General features: G+C 47.6%; 1 protein-coding gene across 4 annotated transcripts in view; it reads right to left on the bottom strand.

The window, feature by feature from the left end:
* Positions 1-22,501, bottom strand: part of TRERF1 (transcriptional regulating factor 1) — a 204,749-nt gene that overhangs the window by 61,424 nt on the left and 120,824 nt on the right. For all 4 annotated transcript variants that reach the window (XM_040643480.1, XM_040643482.1, XM_040643481.1 and 1 more), the window contains exon 4: positions 10,643-10,757. The gene's annotated coding sequence lies outside the window, so the exon portion shown is untranslated. The remainder of the gene's footprint in view (positions 1-10,642; positions 10,758-22,501) is intronic.

The raw sequence follows: 22,501 nt of genomic DNA on the forward strand, positions 1-22,501 counted from the left end.
AATAACGTGGAAAAGACCCCCTAAATTCACAAGGGAATCCTTCTCCGAAGAGCAGACCACGTCCTTCCCAAGAGCTGCTTTTGATAAGGGTCACTGGACCCTCTGCAATCATGTTAAATCATGCAAGCGTGTGAGTACACACGCACACGTACACACAAATCTCCTCCCCACCAACCCTTGCAACAGGATTTGTGGTGATGGTGTATTAATAACACACCCATCAGCTGCCAGTTCAACATGTCTAAATATTACGTTCCATCACCCAGAATATCATTTTTTTTAATTAAAAAAAAAAAGGAAAATGGCAATTCCACTCACAGCAAGGAGGGGAGAAAGCAAAAAAAGCCACAGCTTAAAGAAAATCAATTTTTCTCTTTTTCCCATTTTGTTTGTTTGTTTGTTTGTTTGTTGTTGTTGTTGTTTAACGGAAGAATAAGAAGCTCATGGTTCCATCTCTTGAACAGCCCAGGGATGAGGTCAGTGCTGAGTGACCTGCCCGGATGACCATGGGGTGTGTTTGCTGACACCTGTGGAGCTCAGAGCAGACTGGTCCCCTGGTCCACAGCCACAAGTCCTCTGGCCCAGGGTGGGGTCTCTGACAGGAACAGCAAGGAGTTCACAGGAGGGTGTGTGTGTCCTCATGGCCAATAGCATCATTCTGGAAAGCAGCGCACGAAGCACAGACGTACGCTATTTTGCTTTGTCCCCACAACAACCTGTGAAGGCAGAAGTGCTTCCCCTATTTAAAAGATGAGGGAAGGGGCGCTTGGGTGGCTCAGTCGGTTGGGGGTCTGCGTTCGGCTCAGGTGATGATCCCAGAGTCCTGGGATGGAGCCCCGCATCAGGCTCCCTGCTCACTGGGGAGTCTGCTTCTCCCTCTGCCTCGGACCCTCCCCCCTGCTTGTGCTCTCTAATAAATAAATAAAATCTTAAAAAAAAAAAAGATGAGGGAATTAATACGGAGGGGATAATCTGCCCAAAGTCACACAATTAGTGACAAAAGGCGGGGCCTCCATCGCTCTGACGCCCGAGCGTGAGGGTTCCTGTGGTTTTCTGCAGGGTCCCGAGTTCCCCGTCCCAGATCTGATTAGCATGAAGGTCCCCCCCCGCCCCCGAGTTGAAGCCTTCCAGCTTTCTCTTTGACTCCGGAAGGGTCGAGGAAAGCCAGTTTTACCACAGTACAGACATGCCCTGGGAATCTGGCCATCAGCCTTTAGCAGCCTTCCACCCTCCAGCATACAGCCCTGAGCTTGAAAGTATGAAAAAGAAGCTGATGCCCTTCACACCAAAAAAACTTCCTATTTCTAGTCTGAAAGGGCTAAGCTACAGCTATCTGGAATTTTTTTTTTTAATTTTTTATTTTTTACACATCAGGAACTTCTCCCTGGAGAGAAACACACGGGTGATGCGGCAGGCGTCTTTCTCACAGAGACGCTCAGACCGCCATCTGGAGTCAGAAGACCAGAGTTCAAATCCTAAACTTCCACTGGCAAAGTCAGAGCCCAGCAGACTGATCTTGTCTTTTTTTTTTTTGGAGCCTCAGTTTGGACTGAGGAATGACAATACCTACTGCTCCATTTTTTCCCCCATGAGGATTAAACAAGAGAACGTTCGGGACGTGCGTGGCACCCAGTGAGGACTCAGGGAGCCTCACCACCCGGGGTGGGGCTCCTGTTGTTTTGTTTTGACTTGGGTACAGTTTAGATCAGGCCTCAATGACTCAGTCGTGATTGAATCGGTTTGGTTATTCGTTTCCTGGGCAACCTTGAGCCCTCCCTTTGTTTCAGTTAGCAGATCGGTGTCTGGGGCCGGCGCTGCCAGAAGTGGACAGTAAGGAAGAGAGAAAAACTGTAAAAACCGTCCGCTGGGAAACCTCAGCTGTGCGGGGCCCTCTGGTGCAGGGACCAACAAGCACACCTACCCCAGTACCCTCTGAAAACACCACTGCATCACGGTGCCTTCACTTTTAGCCCTCACAAAGATCCAGAGACACCAGGGAGAGCCTCACGCGCACATAGCATATTCTTCCCTAGGCACAGAAACAACCAGAAGAACGTAAATGCTCACGGGACTTGCTCATTGTTGAGGGAAGGCCTCCCGGGCAGGTCAGCCCCCGCAAGAGAGGCCTTCGGCCCTCCCAGAGTCAGTGCAATTCAGGAGGTGCCTGAGAGGGACCTGGAGTGGGGCCACAGGTCAGGCCAAGTTCTCCCACGCGGTTACTGGTAATGAAGGAGGTGTTCTGCTTTCTGGGGTCTAGCCCTCAAGCAGGTCAAGACCCCCGGAGAGGAAAAGAGAAGTAATCATTTAGTGGCCATCTAAAGCTTAACAATATCCGTGGTTATCATTCGAGAAGAAAGAGTGCGCCCCAGTTACCCAGAAAGAGTCATTTCATCCCCTCCATGATACCAGATAAGGAGATAGTCTACTTCCTTTCCTATTTCAAGAGGGCCCCCAGCTCTCAGATTCCTGGAAACTGGCAGTAACTCTGTCTCTATCTGCAGTTTCCTGACTTTTAGTCACAGCCTCTCAGCCCACCTCAACAACGGTCCCTCAAAGGAAGCCTGGACAAGCCGTGCGATGGGGCTGTCCCAGGAAAGCGGGCCTGGGGTGGCTCTGGTGGCCCACGTCTACCACCTGATCCCATGGGAAAATGAAAGCCTGCCCAGCGGAAGCACCGAACTCTCTCAGACCTCATGCCAGGGCAGGTGCGAGACAAGGAAAAAGGAGGCCAACCCAAGCCTTACGGTGTTGAGGACACTCACAACCCATTATTTTTCTGTGAGGGAGACCAGGCAAGAGGCTGCATTCCCATTCTGAGCTAAGCTATGGAAGCTCTGAGGGAGGAAGAGATTTCCAAAGGATCACCCATGCCAGTAGGAGCAAACTCGAGGGACTCGAGGGCAGAGGCCTCTGGTCCCAGGCCAAAGAGAACCCCAGAGACCACAAAACCACTGCCACTAAAACAGGACTAGGGCCTCCACATGACTTGAACGTTCTCCAAAAATACTCACAAGAAGGCATCACGAAAGTGCAAAAAACAAATCCTATTTATTTCTATTCCATCGATAAAAATGTCCCAGCCATCTCTGAATAGCGTTGGTCTTTTGGACCTAAACCAAGTCTTCCCTCTCCTTTTGATTATATGCACATAGATTATCTCCCTCTTCATGGGACACTCACAGGAAATTTAAACACTCTCAGATGGGGTTCTTTTAAGCCCACTTCCCCTGTCCTCCACCCCAACCCCCCACCCGGTTGCTGGTGTATTCAGGAAATGCAAACCCAATATAAAGATAACCCGGACCAAACAGAAAAAGAGACTGGCCCTGTGACCTTGTTGGGCAAATGACTTCCCCTCCCTGCACCTCAGACTCCGCTTCCGCAGAACGAGGAGGTTGGGCCCAACGGGCTGCAAGGAGGTCCCTCTGGCTCTGACCTTCGAAGGCTCCGCTGGGTGAGCACCCTCAGCCCCTGCCTGGTTCCAGGGCCACCCAACAATCCTGAGCCAGGATGCTGAGGCACTGGGGTTTTCTACCACTCACACCTGATCCCTAAGGATCCTACTACAGCGGTTCAAGAACACTGGGAGTCCGGACGCCCAAATCCAGTCTCAGTTCTGCCATCTTTTTGAAAAGGGAAGAGAGTGAGTGGGAGAGGGTATCTGAGCAGACTTACACTCCAGCTACTGTGTTTTAATTTTTAAAAAATAGAATAATGTATAGGACTAGTATAATAAAGATTTCTTTAAATAGATTTTATTTATTTATTTCTCAGAGAGAGAGAGAGAGCACAATCAGGGGGAGCAACAGGCAGAGGGAGAGGGAGAAGTAGGCTTCCCGCTGAGCAAGAAGTCCAACATGGGACCCAATCCCAGGACCCTGGATCATGACCTGAGCCAAAGGCAGAGGCTTAACTGACTAAGCCACCCAGGTGTCCCTATAATAACGATTTAAAAAATATTTTTAGAGGGGAGACCACCCAACAGTGAGAAGCAACCAACAGTCAATCTCCAGAGCAGAGCTTAAAGACTCAGTTTATAACATCTGTCCACTGGCTTTTAGTGGCTCTGCCAGCACATGAATCCTTCGCCTGGGGCTCCTCCTGTATGTGTCCATAGTAATCCTGGCTCCCCAAACTCCTAAGATAGCCCCAGATATAAGGTGTCAGACTTCCTGGTACTGGAAAACGGCACTGCGCAGGGCTGACCTGGAGGACATAGGCTGGGTTATCACCCAATGAAGACTACCAGTTGAGCTCCCCCTGGGCAAAGCCAGTTTGGATGGTATAAGTAATCAATCTTGGCTCACAGCTCTGAGTAACTAGAATGGAGGAGGGACAGGAAGCATGAGTCATCATTGGGAGAGTGCTGTTAATAGACTTTGAGGTTTGCAGACAGGGGTGGGGTTGGGCCTGGCCCCTCAGCTGGGTGGAGAATATCCAGGACATCATCTTGGGAGTTGTGGAGAACAAAGAAGACCCTCTCTAACCACAGCAACATCAATGCTCAGGCTCCTAGAACCTTCATCCTTCTAGATAGTAGAGTGACACTTAGAAAAGGAGACAAGTGGTTGACTCCAAATAAATCTGATACTTACAGACTGAATTTTTATTTATTTTTAAAAATATTTTATTTATTTATTTGAGAGAGAGAGAAGGAATAAGAGAGGGAGAAGGACAAGCAGACTCTACATTGAGCACAGAACCTGACTTGGGGCTCGATCCCATAACCCTAAGATCACAACCTGAGCCAAAATCAAGAGCTCAACTGACTGAGCCACCCAGGTGTCCCCTTACAGACTGAATTTTTAAAGAAATTTGCCAGTCACTGTTTTATGATAGTAAGCTGATGGCCTGGAGTCAACTGAAGCATTTGTTAGAGAGATAGAAGCCAAACGCTAATCAGCTCAAGACCACCATGTTCACTGGCCACGAGTGGTCAGCCACACTTGGGAAACCTGGTGAAACACAGTCAAACATTAACTGTAGGACTTCTCAGGGCGTTTGGTATGCAAGTCGATGCGGCTCTCCAAGAGGGGTCATAGAGGCCATCTGTCCCACTGGCTCATGAGAACACCCGGCTCGATGCCTCAGTTCGCACCATAAGGCCAGCTGCAATCTGCCTGCTCCCACCTTCCCTGACCACTGAGGAGCGCGCAGTGCAGTCCCTCATGACAACCCACTCTGTACACCGAACACGTAATCGCACGAAGACGGTTTATCCCTTGTGTCTGTTTTTGGTAGTAAAGTCTTTTAACATTAACAGACCTTATATTTCAGAGCAGTTTTAGGGTCACACCAACTCTACACATTTTTCAATGCCACTTGCTTACTGTATAAGTCTAGAGTCACCATGAACAGCAGGCGCTGAAAAAAGGTGTTGCCTGATAGCTATCAAATCAGGAAGTGATACAAATCTGAGAGTGATATAAAGCCACTTAATTGAAAGCAGTGAGTGAAATAAAGTGTCACATCAGCTATAAGAATGAAAGCAAAATGGGACCACCTCTCTCACCCCCACTGGACATGTGTCCGGCAGGGTAGCTGTGCCATCTTTGACCTGGGGAGGGGGGGTCCACAAGGGAAAAGTCCCCAGTGAGTGGTGTCATCAGAGGGCATGGCTTGGAAGGAGGGCTGAGATTCTGGAGTACCCCATTTCCAGAACCCACAGTTTATATCCTCTGCAAACACTGCCCAGATGGGTGTGCTCTGTTTTCCCTCAAACTGTCTTTAAAAACACTCCCCAGTTTGAAGTACATAATAGTGAAGCTGGGAATCCTACACTGCCCCTAGATTTCTGCCTCCATTTTCATTGTGGTTGACAAACCAGCTCTTGTCAACTTAAAAGCATCACTGAACGAAAGCTTGGGGCTCCAAGGGTGTGTCTTAGTCATAACAGTACTGACTATCATAGACCAAGTGCTGTGAGGCTCCAAGCTCCTGTCATGAGCTCCATGTGCACTGTCTTTTTAAAAAATTTGTTTATTATTTGAGAGAGAGAGAGACAGGGTGCATGCGTTCATGGAGGGAGGGGCAGAATCTCAACCCGACTCCACGCCGAGTGTGCAGCCTGATGTGGGGCTCGATCTCACCACCCTGAGATGATGACCTGAGCCGAAATCAAGAGTTGGATGCTCAACCCACTGAGCCACCCAGGTGCCCCATGCCTGCACTATTTTATTTAGTCCTTGAATAGCTCTGTCTATTGTCCCCATGTTACAGATGAAGAAACTGAAGCTCAGAGACACCAGGTGAGTAAATAGCAGAGCGAGGTTCAAACTCAGATCCTTCTCCCTGCCCCCAAAGCTCAGAATGCCTAACCGTGGTGCTCTGTGGCCTCCCCTCCGGTGAAAGGCACACACGAGGAGACAGAAAAACCAAGAGCCGAAAGGATGGGGGCGGGGGCAAGGGGAGGGAGGAAAGTGGGAAGGAGAGAGTGGCATGCGGAGGAGAGGAAGCTGGGATCTGGAGGAGGTGCACATGGCGTCTGGCAGTGGGTCCAGCAGGCCTTTGAGAAGTGGGAACGAAGCAGGAAGGTTGCTAGTGACCGCTGGAGAAATAGGCCACAAAATATGCAGAAGCCATTTCCTCTCTCAAGGAAGATAAACAATAGATTCATAAACAAATTTTACAAAGCTGTCCAGCTATTTAAAGCATTCTGGTAGGGACTCATATCCTTTGTGAGCATAAAGTTCATCCACCAAAAATGGTCAACAGTTACCCTGGGGACAGGGAAAGTGGGAAAAGGGGACATGAGGGGATATACTCTTCACAGTGCATCACCTGCTAGCCCTACGACAGCCAGTTACGTGCCCTCTCTGAGCTTTGGTTCACTCTTCTACAATAAGGACTAGTAATTCCTGCTGTACAGCGTGATCGTGGAGAAGAAAGAAGATATACTTTCGGGCAATATGGCAGACCTGATACCCTACTTGACCTTCCCAATCGAAACAACTAACATGCTGGACAAAATTTAAAATATAAAAACTGTATACACTTCACTGAGCTCGTACTAATGCAAGGATTCTTCAAAGACCAAAACCAAACCCAAAGCAGGAACCCTGGGAGGTGAGCTAGCAGCAAAGCTGACTTTTGCCCTGAGGGTTCCTGTCAGACCCTAGAGATTCTATGCTTGCTGTGAGAGCTGCACAGTGTTCAGGAGACAGGAGGAAAAACCCCAATTCCTCCATAAAGTTGGGGCTCCACACTCAGTGAATGAGAAATAAATGCATAACACAGAAGGAGAATGCAAGGAAACTTGACCTTGGGCTGGTGGAACTGGAAACAAATCTCTCCTGAAAATTTGTGGGGTTTTTTTGCTCTCTCTTTCTTTTTTTAGAGAGGGAGAGAGGGGGAGGGGCAGCGGGAGAGGGAGAGGGAAAATCCCAAGCAGGCTCTGCGCCTAGTGCGGACTTGATGCAGGGCTCCATCTTATAGCACTGAGTGGAAATCAAGAGTCTGCGGCTTAACCAACTGAGCCACCCAGGCGTCCCTTTTCTTTTAGAGAGAGAGAAAGCATGTGCACGTGTGAGGTGGGGGGTCAGAGGGAGAGAATCTTAAGCAGACTCCGTGCTGAGCATAGAGCCCGACGTGGGGCTTTATCTCACAACCCTGAGATCATGACCTGGGTCAAAATCAAGAGTCGGACGCATAGCTGACTGTCACCCAGGCGCCCCTCTCCTGAAAATATGTAACCATAAGCTAGACCTCACATAGGTTTGGAGTTTGAATTCATGCTTCTTACATAGTCAGAGAAATCTTAGGTAGAAAATTGAAGTGATTTTTGGTTGCTAGTGACCCCAAACAATTAGCAGAAATTAATACAAATTCACTCTGGAAAAGTCAATGTCAACAAATACTCAAAATTCTCAAAGTTGCAAGGAAAATAAGCAGCTTGCAGGAAATAAGGCACCATGAGTAGTAGCCAGCAGATACAACAGACAGTAGAACTAGACCTCCAAGGATGTCAGAGTCTGGAATTACCAGACATGAGAGTTTATAATTTCTAAACAGCTACTTCAATATATTAAGGAATAAAAAAAAGAAGTTTGGAAATATGAGCAAGAAATAAGAGACTAGAAAAAATCACAAGCAGAAAATTAATGAACCAGAACTTCTAGAAATGATAAATAAAACAACCAAAAGGAAAATGGATTGAATCAGTGGGTGCATTAAAGAGCGTTTGAGACCCAGAATACATGAGCTGAATGGAAAGCAGATTTGAAGAAATTATTCAGAGGTCAGCCCAGAGAGACAAAGAGATGAGAAGTATGAAACAGAGGTTTAGAGCTACAGAGAACACAGTGAGAAGGTCTAACATAAGTCTAACAGGAGTTCCAGAAGAAGATACTAGAGAGAATGGAAAAGAGGCAATATTCAAAGAAATGAAGGGTGGGAAATTTCCAGGACTGTTAAAAGACACCCATCTTCAGCTCTAGAAATTCCAACGAAACCCAAGCAGAATGAAGACAGAAAAACTTACGCCTTAGTTACATGGTAATGGAAGCTGGAGAACACCAAAGAAAACAATGTGGTGCTGTTGTTGTTTAAGATTTTATTTATTTATTTGAGAGAGAGAGCGAGCACAAGCAGGGGAAGGGGCAGAGGAGGAAGGAGAAGCAGACTCTCTGTTGAGCAGGCAGCCTGATGCAGGATTCGATCCCAGGACCCTAGGATCATGATCTGAACTGAAGGCAGACACTTAACCAACTGAGCCACCCAGGTGCCCAGAAAACAATGTTTTTAACAGAGCCAGGGAGAAACAACAGGTCATTTATAGAGGAACAGCAATTGGACTGACAGCCGACTTCTCAACAGCAATTTCAAAGCCAAAAGCAGTGAAATAATGGCTTCAGTGACCTAAGAGAATAAATTCAGCAAAGCCACCTTTCAAGACGGAGAGCAAAAGAAAGCCATTTTCATGCCAACAAAGGCCAAAAACCAAACCAAATGAAACCAGAACAAACCCTTGAGAGTTTACCACTACCAGACTCTCACTAAAGATTAATGCTAAAGGATTCATTTCAAGCAGAAGGAAAACGATCTGAGATTCATGAAAGAATGGTAAGAAAAGATACTGATAAGTATGTGGGTACACCTGTACAAACACTTACTGTATAAAACAGTGATGTCTGGTCGAGAAAAACAAGACAGAATGGAAACACGGGATAATAATTATATATAGATTGGGAGACACAGTGACTAGAATCGAACCAGTCTATGGTTCTTGCATTGTTGGGGAGGAAGGTAAAGGCCCTGATTAATTTTAGGCTTTGGTAAGCATGCCAGCTACAATAGCTGCAGTAACCAGTCCAAGAACAGAGCGAGCACAGCACAGAACTTCCAAATAAGAAGATGGAGAATGGAACGAGGGGGAAAAACATCTCAGTCGAGAAGGAAGAGCAGAAAAAGCTGCAAGTATATAAATGTGGTAGAAATCTATCTCAGCCCATCAATAATATACACTGATTCTAAGCATCCAGACACCAAATAGCATTGCCTTAAAATATAGAAAACAAACATTTCAGCACTACCAAGAGAAACCGACAAATCCAGTGGGAGAGTTTTAATACATTTCTCTCCATAATTGGTAGATAAATCAGGTAAAAACAGAAAAGGACATACTATAGACCATTTGAACCGTACAAGGAACTAATTTCTTTTGACCATCTCATATAGAAAACTATATCCAACAACTAGAGAATCCACATTGTTTTCTAGAGCTCACGAACATTTGAGAAAAGAGATAAAATATGAAAAGGGAGCACGCCGAAGGGGTTTTGCTTCTTTCAGACTCGCCCCGAGGATCCAAACCTGTTTTGCCTTGACGTGCCTCGAGTCTAGCACAGTGACTCTCACAAAGGAGGCTCTTGAGATGTCCTGACCAAAGAAAGGTCAGTGGAGGATTCTCTGTGGAGGCTAGCAGAGGCTGAGTGAGCACAGGAGCCCTTTCCAACATGGAGAGAGACAAGAGGACAAGGTGAGTGAGGAAATTCTCCCTGGAGAATGGATACAGACAAGAAAAGCAGAGTCATGACCGCCTTCTTCACACCTGAAGACAGAGTCACGTGGCAGAGATTTTGAAAGCCCAGTCTTTGTGGTTCCAAATGGCAGAGCAGAGAAAAGCAGACAGGAATCACAGAGAAGAAGAGTTGGTTCCAAATTAGGAAGAATTTTCTAATAATTCACTGCTCAACTTCGGTTAGGAATTGGCCTGGCTGGTCCTATAAGACCCCTTACAACCCTGTGTGGGACAGGAGTCTGTCCGGGCTGTCCTGGGAGCCCAGGCCACAGACTAACCGTCCTTCCAATGCCATTCTTTCCAGAGATTCCTTCACCCCAAATTCCCTGGATATACAATCCCTAAAAGATCTGCCGAAGGTCCCAGATTCTGGAGGTGGTGGAGGAATAATGAGAGCTTTCGTCCCCAGATCCTCAGTTTGGTACCCTTTCTTCTCCACCACTGGCCTCTCTACTAACTGCAACGAGCCTGCTTTGCCCTGCTAGGCTGCCACGCACTTGCTAAGCCTACCCATGTGCCAGTAAACCCCATTCTGCCAGCACATGGTGCGAGATCACAGAAGCACAGAGAATTAGTTAAAATAAAAATGCCTGAACCTCCCAGGAGAAATCCAAGCAAGCTTACCTTGACCTCCGCAGCAGATGGTTGAGTTGGGGGCCTGGCTCTAGGGGCTTCTCCTGCGGCCGGCCAGTCATGCTGCTCTCATGCTGCTGGGCAGGTGGGAAGAGGAGGCCTGGTTCTGCGGGGGAAAGAGCAGGAAAGGTCACTCCCTCATCGTTTGCTCCCAGCTCTCCATTACCAGCCTGCAGGGGACACTATCTAAAAGCCCAGGGAGTTCCTGAGGCTGGCCTCACGCACTCTCATGTCCTCGGGGAGCAGGCAGGCGTGGACCGGACAAACATTTCCCACACCCTACAATGTGCCATGCGGGGATCTGAGGACTGAGGCTAAAAAGATGAATTAGATGCACTCCCTGCTCTCAAGAAACAGTCGAGAGAGAGAGAGAGAGAGAGAGAGAGAGAGAGAGAGATATGCACATTTTTCATTACAATATAATTTGGTAAGTGCTATGATTTCCCCAAATTCATTCAACAGCCTACCTGTCCCACAGGGGAGCAGAGGCAGCTCGCAAGTGCTACCCACAGGCCTTCCCAAATTACTCGTCAGGAAGGATGAGTTGTCTTTGTTTGTGTTTTAATTTCCAATCCATTGCAGATAACTCTTTTTATAAAAGGTAATGAAAATGAACTGGTAGACAAATGAAATGAAAAAAAAATGCTCATACAAAGTATCACGTCTTCTGATTCAACAGATTACTCTGTCCAATCGGGACGAAGTTTCTACGGGCTTCCCCGCCATTTCTGTACTCGTCCCATGGACGGGTAAGCCATGTGCAGCCAGCGCCATGCCGCCAACCAGAGTGGAGCGGCATCGCTAGAGCAGAAGTTGACCCCGAGTTAGGCTTTCCCAGGATTCCTGGCTGATCTCTTGAGAGGGGGGCTAGCAACGCACTGAGGCCAAATTCACCCTGTGGACTACAGATCAGAGAGTCTCTCTCCGGGAAGGAGGGCCACTGCAGGAACATCAGGGAAAGAGCCAGTGTCGGGACAGAGCCAGTGGAACTTGCTGGGTTCAGTTTACAGAGCACGGGGCTCAAAGAACCTGGTCAAAACCTCCCAGCCCTCACTATGGCAACCCAGCCGAAGCTACTGCCCCGAACAGGAAGAACAAAGTGTTATCTATGAAAACGGACTGGGACACTTCAGAAAATAAATCAGTTCGGAAATGTCAAGAGGGCTGCTGGTGTTCGTTCCTACTATTTAATGCCATAAAAATGATTTTTTTTTTAAATTGAGAAATCCTTTGTCTGTGACAGCCAGCTCCAAAAAAAGGCTTTAAATGCCTATTGCCTTAATACTTGAGGGAGAGATTACAAGTCATTTTCACCCATTTGAATGCTTAAGAGAAAGTGTTCATTCCTCTGAACTCTCAGCTTTTAAGTAGTTCTTATTTTAAACTTTAGAAGATAACTCCACAGAAGAAAAACTTCCCCTTTCAAAGTCTTTTTTTTTTTAATCTCCAACACTCATATAGTCTCACTCCCTGCTTCCAATGCTAAATCATCTGCAATTTGGGAGTTTGTTGCTCATGAAATTCTAGTGAGAAGCATATCATAAACAGTCCTATAGCAACAGAATGCTTTTGAAGTGATGTCTGTGATGTTACAAAGATTGTATATCATTATCTCTGTACGTTGGAGAAGAGAAGGTTATGGGAATAACTGTTTATGTACAAATAAGTCAACGTAGTAACTGGCAACCTGCGTCGTAGACGTTAGCAAGAAGCTAAACCATGGCGTGGGGTGGGAAGCAGGGACGTATTTCCCCCAGTTTCCATGACTAACACGCTGTCCTGACCCTCAGCAAGCTCTCCTGCCACAGCCCGAGTCCTTGGAGCTGGTGGTGTCATGGGCGAGAGCTATGCTTAGGCAACCAGAGAGTCAGATGTCATTGGTCATCTACTCTACGTCAGGTGCTGGGCTGGCCGCCGGGGCTCTCAAGAGGGGTTCTCCTTCAAGAGGGCCCAAGGCAGACATGGAAGCAGGTAACTACAACCTCCCTAACCTGTTTAAAAAAAGACCATACTGGCTGGAGTTAAGGCAGAGGAAAGCAAATCACTAGCTCAAGCCCTCTCTCCAACCATCCATTCATCCTCCAATGGTGGCTGAGTGATGGTATGTATGCACCATGCACGGGCAAGGCACTAGGCAGAGAACAGGGGAGACCAAAGTGGTCCCTGCCTTCATGCAGCTTATAGTCTAGCGTGAGAAACAAACATTAACAAATCAGAAATAACTGGAATAGCGATGTGCTCTAAAGAAGTATGGATACCGCTTTAAGAACATGTGATGGAGGGGTAGACCTACCATGGAAAAGGGTCAGTGGTGCTTTCCTAAGGAACCAGTCTTTAACCGGAGCCCTAAGAATACATTAGTGAAGCAAAACAGAGAGGGCAGCAGAGAAACAAGAGAGGAAAGGTGTTTCCAGCATGATGAACAGCCTGTGCAAAGGTCCTGTGATGAGAAGGAGCAAGGCACGTTCTAGCTATACGAAAGGAGGCTTATAAAAAGGACCAGACTGGTTCTTGGCCTCACACCACACTTCAGTCACTGTGGTGTTCAAGGCAAGCATTAAAGATGTGCGGGTTTTATAAAGTGCCCCGGAGGTGCCTGTGGCAAGCCAGAGATATGTGGTGCACACGTAAGGGGCAGCTCTCTCACCCTGAGCTGGCGCAAGGCATCCAAAATAGGGGCCGCCTTGCTCTCCCTCCAATTTTAGACCAAGTTTTTGGCGCTCTTACCTATTTTCTTCCCAGCAGTGGTGACTTGGTTAAATTCAGTTTGGCCGGTAGTAAAAATTAGTCAATCAGCACTGATAAGACAGACAACGTGTGCATTTTGGAATGTGGACAAGCATTCCATTATTAAGATTATTGCTGGAGAAGCATCCTGGACGGGGTAGTACTTTAGGAAAATTCATACAATTTCATGCATGGAACATGAGCTTTGGGGCCCAGCAGACCTGGGTTCAAATGTGACTCCATCCCTCATTGGCTATTTGGCCCTTTTTCTTCTGTTAAAACAGGGTTAACTGCACTTCCTTGCAGGGGTCTCAAGGAGATCAGCAAAAAGCACACTGCGTGACTCCCAAAAGACCCTGAATAAGGGGCAGCATTACCATCATTGCACCCCAGTGAGTGGGGACAGGGACAGCCATGCCTTCCCTCAATGTGAAAACCAACAGGAGTCCACGGAATGATCTCCCCAACCACTACTGGGGCCGTCGGGTAGCTTTACAAGGGCTCAGGCATTACCCATCAGTGGCCAGGTATCCTGATGACTCACCGTTTCTTGGTGTGTACCCTCAGTGGTCCCCATTCACCTTGCTGAGAGTCCCCAGCAGGAAGTCCCACTCCATGCCAGGGCTAACCCTCACTGAGTCATGCCTCATCTGCCCCAGGCTCAACTGCATCAGAGGAATCCAGATGTCCTTCCGGGGATTGACGGGGAGCCCCACTCAGGAGCTCTGGCCCCCCACCACGAACAACGGGGGTTCCTTTGGACAAACAGCTGAGTCCCAGAGGGTAGAGGAAAGGGACCAGCTACCACATCCTACCACAGACTAGGCATGGTGTGGAGACTTCCCAGCGATCGCCTCTAATATTTACGACAATCCTGCAGAGTCACTGCGGGTATCACAATTTACCAAGTAGGAAACTGAGGCCTGCTGACTTGCCCAAGACCACAGAACTGAGTGCTGGAGCCAGAACCTGAAGCCTGGAAGCCTTTCCTCTTTACTCCATCACCACGCCGCCTTACAGGGGACAGAAATCTTATTGCCTCTTTCCCAAACGACCAAGGAGGACACGGTCCTGGAAGGTTGTGTGCCTTTCCAAGGACCTGCAGTCAACAAGCCACCAGGCAAGGCCAGACTCTTCCCACTGCCCCACGCTGCTGTCCGGGCCTCAGCTTCCCTTCTGCACACTCGTGGTGACAAACGCCACCTTACATACCACACTACTGTCAGAGTTAAGGGGGAGAACAAAGATTTAAAGAGCTGGGGGAAGGGAAAAATTAATATACAGAAACAAACACTTAAAATGGGTACTGAGAGGCTCAAACCCAAGAGGGAGGATTCTTCTCAGCCACGAAGCAGTTGTAATGAAAAGAAGAGCTCAGGGGCGCCTGGGTGGCCCAGTCGGTTAAGCATCTGCCTTCGGCTCAGGTCATGATCTCGGGGTCCCGGGACCCAGACCCATGTCGGGCTCCCAGCTCAGCGGGGAGCCAGCTTCTCCCTCTGCCTCTGTCCACCACCCCCCATCTTGTGCTCACACTCTCTCTCAAATAAATAAATAAAATCTTTTAAAAAAAAAGAAAGAAAGAAAGAAAAAAGAAAGTAAAGAGGAGCTCACATCCTGCCCTGATGGGCTGGGGGAGGTTTAGCTGGGGACACAGGATATACAACAGGGAGCCTCTGAAACGGGAAACAGGACCAAATGAAGTGTGAAGAATTCCCTCCATGCCACCCACAATAAATTAGAAATTGGCACCGATTTTAAAAAGAAGGAAAAGGAGGGGGGAGGATCCAATCTGTAGCTTTAAGAACAGCTAAGAAACGGTCAGAAGAGTAATCGATGCAATGAGCAATCTCAGACTCCAAGTGCTTGGGGGCCAGCCACTCCGCTCACTGACCACTGTGCAGAGACAATGGTGGCATGGAAGAAGATCTAATTTTCAAGTGAGACACATTCCCCCAACAGCCAGGGGAGGCCCAGAAGCTTTTTAGATGTGGGGGAAAAGTCTCATTCTCTCTCTAAACATCTCTTCTCTTCTTTTGGTGTCCCACTCCCACTCCCATGGCGGTTGAGAAAAACACAGCTGTCCTGCGTGGCAGGAGGGGGTCCTGTCCAGACCACTATGAGACAGAAGTGGACCATTTAATCCAGCCTTCTTGCACCTGGTTCATCCAGAACACAGAAGCTGGGCCATTCACATCAATAGCAGAATAGCTGAAACACAGAACATATCATCAGACAGACTCATTGTAGACTGCTGATGAAAGCAGGCTACTAGCCACACCGCAACCTCCTCAGGCCTCCCACCCCTTTGCTCACGGCCTCAGCCAGCCTGTCTTTCGGGCTTTACACACCCCAAGGTCTTTCCTACCCCAGGACCTTTGCACATACTGGTCCCTCTGACAAGGATGCTCTTTTCCCAGCTCCTCCCACATTAGCATCTAGTCAAGCTCTCAGGTTACACCTTCAGTGAGACTTCTCTGACTCTCCCAAAATATAAGTGTGTGCAACAGTATTTACACAGTTGCAATCAGTTAATTATTTGATTAGCAAGTTGGTCTCCCCAGTCGGACTGTAAGCCCTACTATCGCATGGGCAATGTCTGGTTTTTGTGTTCTGTTTTGTTTTTACCGTTGTGTTCCATGGGCTAACACAGCAGTTCTCAATCCTGACTGCACATCAAAATCATCTGGGGAGTTTAGAAAACCACGGATGCCTGGGTTCTACCACAAACCTATTAAACGATAGCGTTTAAAGCTTGCCAAGTGGTTGTAATATGTGGCCAAGGCTGAGAACCGCTGACTTGAGGAGGTCGTGAGTGCTGGGTTTATGCCCTAGAACATCTTGCAGCGGCCCAGGGAGTTACAGTAGGCCCTCGCTCCCTTCGCTTGTGTGTACAATGTAGCACTTAAATGTTGCTTTTCACTCCAGAGATTAAAGTTGAGGAAATTCCGGAAGAGGGAAACAAAATCCTCATTGTTAGGGAGGAATACTATTCCTTTCACTAAGTTCTGCCCATACAGTCCCCCACCCAACACACCCCTGTCCTCTCACCCTGCTTTATCACCTTTATCCTCAGAGCCACGGAATTAACCTGATGTGTTCCTGAAATGTACTTAAATATCTGGGATGAAATCTGCTCATTTTTTAAAAAATTAAAATAGCCCCAGTTACACAATGCAATAGGATGCAAAATTTCACACTAAGTTGTATTAAAACAGGAGAGTTCAAAGCCAGTTTGTACTGGGACACGCTTGCTGAATCAGCCGCTCTGTCCCTAAGTGATCTGTGTGCATATGTTAAGTGTGAGCAGCCCTGCTCTCCCCAGCTGTGCTGTCCAACATAGTAACTACTAGCCACAAGTGGCTATTTCAATTAAAATAATCTGAAATGAACTTAAAAACTCAGTTCTTCCGTTTTACTTGCCACATTTTAAGTACTCAGTAGCCACATGCGGCTGGCGGCTGCCATACTGGCCGGCACAGAACAGAACAGAACACTTCCATCAGTGCAACGAGTTCCGTGTGACAAGCATTCTTCTAGAGGGCAGTATCACTGCCTGGGCACTAGTGACGTTAGGGGCAGGATAATTCTTTGTTGTGGGGAGCTTCCAGCATATGGTAGAGCGGTAGTTCTCAACCTTGGGTGATTTCTGCCCTACAAGGAACACCTGGCAATGTCCAGAGACAGCTTTTGGTTGTCATAGCTGGGGGTTCTAATGGGCAGAGGCCAGGGGTGCTGCTAAAATCCCCACAGTGCATAAGACAGTCCCCACGACAAAGAATGACCTGGTCCCAAATGTCAGTAGTGCTAAAGTGAGAAACTCTGCTCTAGATTAACCAAGAAAACATAGTCATTCTCAGTAAAACTGGGGGCAGGAGACTCACAGACCAAAGTGCCCCTAACCCCTACCCCCCCGCAACTTTGCCAAATTCAGAACCCTGAGAACAACTGTCTAGGAAAACTGGTGTCTCTATTTGTCAAGAATGAAGAATAAGAAGTCCTGGTTTCCAGAATAATCTATGAATTCATTTTTAAAATGAAGTCCCGGCACTTGGAATCTTAAGGACTGGGAAAAGTTGACATTCACTTTTGGCACTGTGATTTGGAATGTGTGATTAGTTCCATAGGAAACCACAGCCTGCCTGTCAGTCAGATGTAGATATTAATTCCTTTGTTCATGCATCTACTTATTCGAAAGTATTTACTGAGCACCTACTATGTGTCAGGTACTCTTCTAGAGTTGGAAACAGAGCAGTAAATAAAAGAAACCAGGTCCCTGAGCAGTGGAGCTGACTTCCGACTAGAGAAGACCAACAGTTCACAAGGAAACACACACCAGCAGCGGAAGGGTGGGAATGATAATGTCAGGAAGGAAAATAGGCCAGGGTAAGGAGACAGAGCGGTGAGGGGGTTGGATGTCTGAGGTCACCATTCTGAAGAATGAACAGGGAAGGTCAGCTGAAAAAGTGACATCTGGGCAGAGACCTGAATGAAATGAGATTGAACAAGGTAATTCGAGGAGGCAAGAGAGTCCCAGGCAGGGCGAAGAGTGGGTGCTGGGTCCTTTGGTGATACAAGCTTGAGGGAGAAGGGGGAGGGCTGGCAGAGAGGTCAGCGAGGCAGGCAGGGGCCAGGCGGCAGAGCTGGGAAGCCACTGGATGGCTCTGAGAAGAGGAAGAGATGGGGCCAACTATGGGATGACAAGAATGGAAAAGGACAGACCAGTCACGCGGCTGCTATGGCCTTCCAGGCAAGACATGGCGATGACATTATTAATCAATCAACGAAATCATTAATACTAAAACTAGCTCTCCACTTGGCCAATGCTATTCATATTCTGTCTCAGATAGCTCATGGGCAGGCCAAGCGTCCTATTCAAGCTACCTGTATGGGAAAATACACTCTGAGTTCCAAATGGTCAACTTGGGTTTTCAGCTGGGGACCGTGTGACCTGAGAAGAAACAGCACGAAAGGGAGTTGGGGGTTGGGAAGATTTGCAGGAGGAGAAAGGGAGGATTCCCCAATTGTCCCCCTTTCTCCAAAGCCATCAGAGAAGAGAAGTCTGAGAGGGGCCTTCCCACCATATTCTTCCAAGGGTGGTTGGGCAGCGAGTGGCTAAGACCCACTCTCCCACTACAGGCAGAGCAGAAGGGGAAGGACTGGTTCTCCTGGAAGGACGGCATTGCAGCTGAACAAAGGAGGGTATGAAGTCTCTTCCAGGAGCAGGAAAGCCTCTCCTTCTGGGATTTCTTGGGTTTCAGGGCAACACAGGGTCGGGGAAGCCGTGGAGTCAGCAGACGTAGCGCGCAATAACCCAGCTCTTCCTAGCTGCACGACACTGGGCAAGCCGCTCATCTCCCCAACCCTCTGATAAAATGGAAACGAGACCCTGCTTCTCAGTGTGGTTAGGAGGGGTCAAGTCAGACGCTGCCCATGTTGAGAGTAACAACAACGTCCAGCCCGCATGCCCAAATCTGGGCACGCGTGTCTTTTGGAACAGATGCAGAGCCCACCGTGGTCCACAGGCATGTCTGGGTCATTCCATGGAAAGGGGCTTCTCTTTCATTAATTTATCTATCCAACACACATTCACTAGGTCTTAGTGCTGGACGTGGTTTCTGGAAGTAGGCAGCCTCTACTCTCTAGGAATACAGGAGCAGTGGGGTGGTGGGAGAAAGAACAACAGGTTCCTCCAATCCTCTCTTTCCCTTGGTGCCTGGTGACCACTGCTCAGATGGTTTTCATACCTTTAGACTAGAACCAGCAGCCTCCTAGGACCTCCTAGGACTAGAGCTTGAAGCCTCCACCCTGGGGATAGTGCTATGTGCTCCCGTCCAGACTGGCAAGCAGGCCTGATCGTTTCTCCTGGAGGAAAAGGACAGGGAGGGAAAGGCAGGGCTGTCAGGAAGGCCTTCCTTCCAGCCGCCGCTTCCTCCTTGCAGTGGACATAGCTCCAAGAGAAAAAGAAGACCAGGACAGGTCTGGGGCAGGCAGGACACCCACTCCTGACCCCCCGATGGCCCAGCGCTCAGCGTCTTCTCTAGCGCTTCCCAAGGAACGTCTTCAAGAGAAGGCCCCAGCTCTGAGTCATCTGAAGCAGAGAAGGGACCTTGTAAAAATAACTCCCAAGTATGAGGAACCTGTATTCACATTATTCACGAAACAAAGAACAAAAAAGCAGGGCAGGAAGCAGAGGAGGAAAGTGTCGTTCACATCAGTTTTCTTCACATGACAAGCAGCCAGGAACTCATTTGCTGAGCCCCATCTCTCTCTCTCCCCCCTCCTCTCCTCTCAGAGCAATTACATAAGCTGGAGAGAGGGTCTCCTTTTAACCTTTTGACTCTCCCACCCACCGTCCTTCAACTGTCACCCCCAAATCTGAGCCTTCCCGGTAATCCCGGACAGTATCCGACGGGTGCAGGCTGTGCCTTCCCCTGGTTGTCTGCCCTGACACAGGGAATCCCCTTGAAGCCCGAAGAGCCTCTGCCAAGTGGCAGGGGTGGCCTATCTGCCACTGTGACCAGACGTATTTTAGTAAACATTGATAAAATCAAAAGGAAAATGCCTCTTAATCCCATCGCTTTGTGAGAATATTTATTCCTATTTTTCTTTTTTGCTAAACTTTTAAGAAACTATGGTTGAGATCATATTGTATATACAATTTTGTATCCTGTTTCTAACATAAGCATTTTGTCATGTTATTAAAAGCTCTTTGTAAATATTAGCTTTAACTATCGGATAATAATTCACTAACATTATGGTACATTCCCTAATGTTATGAGAAACAGAAACCCGTATCCTCCCCGGACTTATTTTACCTAACGCAGGTACTTTTAAGTGACCCCCGACCACAGAATACCGCAATCATCACCCATCTCTGAGCACTTACTACTCTGTGCCAGGGACTCTGCCTCCCGCCATGTCAGCGGGCTGGGAAGGTTAGACGTGGGGATGGCTTCCTAGCATACCATCACACGCAAAATAGATCTCCTTTCTCCACACTTGGAACTTCGACACCTCCCTTGGTTGAGGGCCATCTCCCATTCCATTCTTCTCATAGGAAAACCAGGGCCTTGCCCTCACTCAGCTGAGGGGAGGCTCCAGGTCTGAGAAGCAGAGGACATGTGGACAACCGAAAAGCCTCGGATTGGTCATCAGGTACCCAGGGCAGGCCAACAACAGCCTGCAGGCCAGCCAGCACCCTATTTATACAAAGAGAGCTTTCATGGAACACAGCCACACCCATCATTTACATATTGTCTATGGCCGCCTTCAGCCACAATAAGCAGACTAGCTGTGACAGAGACCATATGGCCCACAAGCCTAAAATATTTAGAACTTGGCTCTTTAAGACCGTTTGCTGACCCCCGTGTTTGGAGGCCAAACATCCTCCAAAATCCACGCTCCCCATTATTTAGTGAAAGGCGTCCCTCAGAGGCAGCTGTCCAGTCAGGAACTCCGTTTCCCACTCCTCCTGCTGCAAGATGGGACCTATGACTAGTTCTCATCGATGAAATGAGTGTCCGGGGAGGTATGTCATCTTGGGGACATGCTGGTGAAGAGGTGGGTGAGCTTCTAACTACATTCTTTTTTCCCTTCCACCTGAACCCCGGGGCCTCCTGGGCTGCAGTAGTGTTTCCATCCTTTCTTCATCATTATTCCCCAGAAAGGAGCCATTTTGGACACTTTTTTCCTAATTGCCTTCCTCCATGAAATTATACCACAGGTACACTGTATATCTGGTTAGGTACTATATGTGTCCGTCATATTTATATAAGGAATGTAAGATTTGGCCCGTTGAGGGTGATATTGCCCCCACTGAGAATGTACCCTCTAAAACATAGCAGAATCACAGGACAGAGGTACCTGGGTCCCTGAATAACCTTGTAGAGGAACGCCAGGCACACCAAAACACTTGCATTTGACTTATAAGGGCAAGAAATAACTGATCATGTTAACTTCTCCAAAACTGGAAGATGAGTATGGCGGCTAACATTGCCTTAACACTGTTAATACGAGATCTAAATTTAATCATTTTTTTCAAAAGGATGGACTGGATAGGTATGTAACATTATAAACAGGGAATCTCTCCTAAATCCCAAAGAGGATAAATTTAGGATTAAAAGCCCCTCCTTAGACGGGGGAGAGTTTAGCCTGTTAACTCTTGAAGTGTTACAGGCAAAAATTTTAAACAGATGCAAGAAGGGTTGAGATTCCATCTTGATTAGGTGGAACATGGATAACACATGAACTGCATTCACTTATGTCCTTTTCATATGGATCCGTCATTGCAAAGATGAAAGTGAAAGAAAAACATTTTAAAAGACATCATTTCAGGGCGTGGCTTGGTTGGTTAAACATCCAACTCTTAATTTCAGCTCAGGTCATGATCTCAGGGTTGTGAGATCGAGCCCCTTGTCAGGCTTCATGCTGGGCAGGGAGCCTGCATAAGATCTTCTTTCTCCCTCTCCCTCTCTTTCTCTAAGAAAAAAAGAAAAAGAAAAGACATCATTTCAAATGACAAAGAGAACAGGTAAGGGCTACTAGGAAAGAGACTGGAAAAAATTTGTGGAAAATTAAGATTACAGAAGTTTAGAAACTGATGATGCAGGCCCAGGAAGCCTGAGCCCAGAGTAGACGTGAATATCATGGGAGTCCATCAGCCTGGCAGAATGGCCAAGAGGCTCATGACTCAGGGCAATGGAGGGCAGAAATCAGATGTGAGGCTGAACAAGGGGGATTATATGAAATCTGGAGTCAGAGGAGTTGAATCCTCCATGGGTGGCTCATGGGGCAGCCAGATATCCACTCTCCCCAGCGAAAAATGGCATTTTTTTTTCTCTGAAGAAACTGAATGGACTCGAAGAAAAGATATGAGATCCAGAAAGCAGTAGAACTAGTAAAATAGTAAAGGAAAATCCCAGATGACAATTGTGTAGCAGGCCTAGAGAGCAACCAGATCAAACTTGAGGAGAATAGAGGCTCTGGGAAGAAGGGAGGATATGTAAAATACCCAACTGGCTGGTGGGCTTGGGAGGAAGAACAATGACAATATGATAACAACAAATGGTTTAAAAAAAAAAGGCAATAAGATACTCTTGGAAAAATAAAAAGCTGTCAAAAAAA

This window comes from Ursus maritimus, unplaced genomic scaffold, assembly GCF_017311325.1.
Source record: "Ursus maritimus isolate PB19 unplaced genomic scaffold, ASM1731132v1 scaffold_29, whole genome shotgun sequence".
Taxonomy (NCBI): Eukaryota; Metazoa; Chordata; class Mammalia; order Carnivora; family Ursidae; genus Ursus; species Ursus maritimus.